Raw genomic sequence first — 4,455 nt, forward strand, 5'->3', positions numbered from 1 at the left:
CTTTCTCTTCTTCTTCCACCTTCTTTTCTTCTTCAAAAACTTCCTTTCGAACTACCACAACTTCTTCCTCGGCTTTATCCAGTGTTCTCTTACGAGCACTCGAACGCGTATGTATACACCCTCGCTAGAGTACCAGAAATAATGCAAGGAAACGAATAAGTAACAATATCCGAGTCAATGAACTTTAATGACCACTGATGGAAAGCACATAAATTATCAATTAACATTGCAGTCCCCGGCAGCGGCGCCAAAAACTTTTTAGTCGCTAAACACGCGCTAATAATACACGCAAGTATACGAGTTCGCAAGTAGTATAGAATCTTTTCTAGTTCGTTCCCACAGAGACTGGCTTTGGTTAACTAATTAATTAACGGACTTAAACAACAATGTATGGTTATTATTTAATGCTAAGACGATAACAAATTGAGGTTGTTTATAACTAAGAATTAAACTAACTATTATAACTAAGAGAATAAAATTGATTGAATTAATATATATGACAAACATGGGATTCTAACTTCATTAAATACTTCATTCAATAGCCTTATTGTTCTCAACCTTAGCATGCAATAGTGATGACACTAATCAGATAACACAAAACTGATAAATGCCAACTTTTGTTGCACGAATACCATACTACCAGGCATCCACAAAAGAGATAGAAGCTGAATATACACCAATTATATTGAGACCCTATATATCTATAGAATTTGACAACATAACGGTTTAAGCACAAGTTATCTATCTTGATTATATAGGGCAAGTAAGATGGTTAAAATTACCCATGAAATATGCATAACAAATACATGAACCTATGCTAGCATGGCAAGTTCTAAATCCTTAAATTCACTTTCGCTTCATTAAGAATTAACACACTATCTTATAATTTCACAACGCTCATAAGACGAATACGCACAACCATTACTAGGTTATCATATAATCACCACACACTAAGGCATCAAAACAAATTAACTAAAGAAGCCCATAAATAAATCTGTTAGAACCCCACGATAACGATAAGCCCATAATTGGACTCATCATCAACGTGGGTTTCGATGAAAACATGGTATAATAAACGTAGTCTTTATAACGAATAAATAAAACCAAGTACAAAACAAGATTAAAGTTCACAAATAAGAAAACTAGTATCCAAATTACAACTTAGAACAAAGATTCACAAGTAAAAACAAGATTTTCTTCGTCTTCGTTGAATCGTGCTAACACGGTCTTCTTACGGATCTCCTTGATATGTCTCTGGCTTGATATCTTATTAAAAATGACCTAAAGTTATTCATATAGCAGCCCTAATCAGCAAAGAAGTCTTCCAATTCAAATTAGAATATAATCAGAATTCTGCACCCCGACCTGGCGCGGCCGCGCGCTTGATTAGCACGGGCGCGTTGGCTTTCTGAACTTCGGGCGCGGGCGCGCGCTTGATCAGCGCGGGCACGCTGGGCTTCTACCAGAAATTAACTTCTTCATTTTTCTTGCAGATTTGAGCCAGTCTTCCATGAGCTTTTATTCCAATGCCACCCTGACACCAAATTAGCACCAAAACAATACTAATTCACATGATTACCTAGATAACACCTGAAATGCAAAAACACTAGAAAACACATTAAAACACTTAACAATCTTGAGTACAAACGCATCAATTCAAAGCTTTACGGAGCGTAATAAAGTGTCATAAATGACACTCAACAATATGTTGCACACAAGAAGTTTAAAGTTTTTCAGATGGATGTCAAGAGTGCAATCTCAATGGAGAACTAGAAGAAGAAGTCTGTGTTAAACAACCATCAGGTTTTGTGGATCCTAAACATTCTGATTATGTTTATAGACTTGACAAAGCACTCTATGGACTAAAGCAAGTACCTAGGGCATGGTATGAGACCCTTGCTCAGTTTCTGCTTGAAAGTGGATTCAAAAGAGGTACAATAGATGAAACTTTATTTTTTCAGAATCAAGGTAAAGATTTACTTTTTGTTCAAAATTATGTGGATGATATCATTTTTGGATCAACTAATCAAAAACTGTGTGAAAAGTTCTCAAAGTTGATGCAATCAAGATATCAAATGAGCATGATGGGAGAGATGAGCTATTTTTTGGGATTGTAAATTAAACAAACTGATAATGGTATCTACATTAATCAGTCAAAGTACATAAAGAATATGTTGAAAAGGTTTAATATGCAAGAAAGTGCAACTGCAACTACTCTATGGCAACTGCTACAAAGCTTGATCCTCGTGAAGGTACAACAGTTGATGTCACAAATTATAGAGGTATGATTGGTTCTCTTTTGTACCTAATGGATAGTAGGCCAGACATTATGTTTGCTATCTGTTTCTGTGCAAGATTTCAGGCAAATCCTGGGGAGCCATATCTTATTGCAGTGAAGAGAATCTTCAGATATCTCAAGGGTACTGAATCACTTGGTCTCTACTATGCAAGGGAAGCTGATTTTGGATTATATGGATATTCGGACGCTGACTTTGCTGGCTGTAAGATAGACAGAAAGAGTACATCTGGGAGCTGTCAGTTTTTGGGAGGCATATTAGTCTTATGGTTCAGTAAGAAGCAGAAATCCATTTCTACTTCAATTGTTGAGGCTGAATATATTACAGCTGGGAGTTGCTGTGCTCAGTTGTTATGGATGAGTAATCAGCTCATGGACTATGGACTATGGATTATCATTATCAAAATGCTATTTCTATGACAGGGAACCCAGTGCAACACTCTCTTACTAAACATACCAGCATCAGATATCACTTTATAAGAGAGGATATCATGGAAGGAACGATTGAGATTCATTTTGTTCCTACTGATCAGCAGTTGGCTGATATCTTCACAAAGCCATTACCTGAAGCAACATTTACAAAGCTTGTCAATGAACTTGGTATGGTTAGTTGGGACAGATAATTTCTCCTAAATTTATATTTGATCAAATCCTGATGTATATTGATCAAATCCTGGTGTGTCCTAAATGCTGTTAAAGATATTAAGATGGATAATATTTTTTTGTATTTTATTATATGCATGATAAATTAAGTGAATTTATTTACTAAATGTGCATATATGAATATACACCATTTTCATCATTACAAATCAGTCTAGGGAGACGCGCTTAAATAAGATATTTTTTGGTTAAATCATTAAATTAACTCTGCATTTAATAATTAATCAAACCCCTAGTCTTTTGATATTCCCTCTCTCTCTCTCTCTCTCTCTCTCTCTCTCTCTCGGTTATTTAAACCATCATTCATCATCAAGAAAAATCATATCTTTCCTAACACAAATCATTCTCATCATTCTCATTGGTCACATCTCCGTTTTATCTTGATCAATGGTAAATTTTACTTGTTTCTACAGCGCTGTCACTAGGGGTGTACGCGGTTAGGTTTGGTGCGGTTGGGAGGTCAAAATTGCACCAAACCACGTAAAGGAGGTTTTCTTAAATCTCCAACCCCGGTCGCATTTGCGGCTGCGGTTAATCGCGACTTTTTGAACCGCGCAGTTGCGGTTAATGTGAATCGACTTGCAGTTCAACCATTGACTTGTATGATAAATGATAAATAAAAAAGTTCATTACAATTATACTTATCAAATCTTAGAAATTTGTAAAAATAAAATGTAATACAAGAGTACAAGTGGTTACCGAAAATTACAAAATACATCCGGTAGGACATGACTAAATATAATAAAAAGCTTACAAGTCAACTAGTCTAACAAAACACTCCTGAAACTAAAATTCCAACAGGTAATAAACTCAAACTTGAATCCAGACACTTGAGCTAATTGCCCAGCTGCAAAAGCATACACCCTGACAAAGTAAAACATAAAATGTTATACAAAGTAAAGAATAGACAACTTCATAAAAAATATTAACAATCATACTATATCACCAACACCTTTAACATTGTTATGGAACCTCAGAGTCCAGGTCTTCATCAACATTTAAGTGAACAAACTCTGCGACGAGATAGTGAATCTAGGCTATGAACACTTACTGTAAACTATAAATCCTTCCCCTTCCATAAATCTAAACGACAATTCATCACAGATTATCATCTTTGCAAGTGCCTTCCTACACTCCTCATATTTATAAACATGATTTTTCAATATACTTGTAGGATTAGTACTATTACCAGCACCACATTTCACTGTAAAATTCAACAATGATTATTTTTCTCTATCAAACCTAAGAGGATATTTCTTGCATTGGGTTTCTAAGTGTGCCCTCATATTACTAGTACCGCTTCTCTTATTTTTATGCGCATAAGAAATCCCACAATATATGCAAATAGCTCGAGGATATTTGGGATCCATATTAAGTGTAAAATGATCCCAAACATATGATGTTTTCTTACCTCTGGGATGAAGTGGCGGAAGTGATGAACCTTCTTCAACATTTATAGGAAGTGATGAACCATCTTCAACATTTATAGGTTTATCGAT

This window comes from Apium graveolens, chromosome 9, assembly GCF_009905375.1.
Source record: "Apium graveolens cultivar Ventura chromosome 9, ASM990537v1, whole genome shotgun sequence".
Classification (NCBI taxonomy): Eukaryota; Viridiplantae; Streptophyta; class Magnoliopsida; order Apiales; family Apiaceae; genus Apium; species Apium graveolens.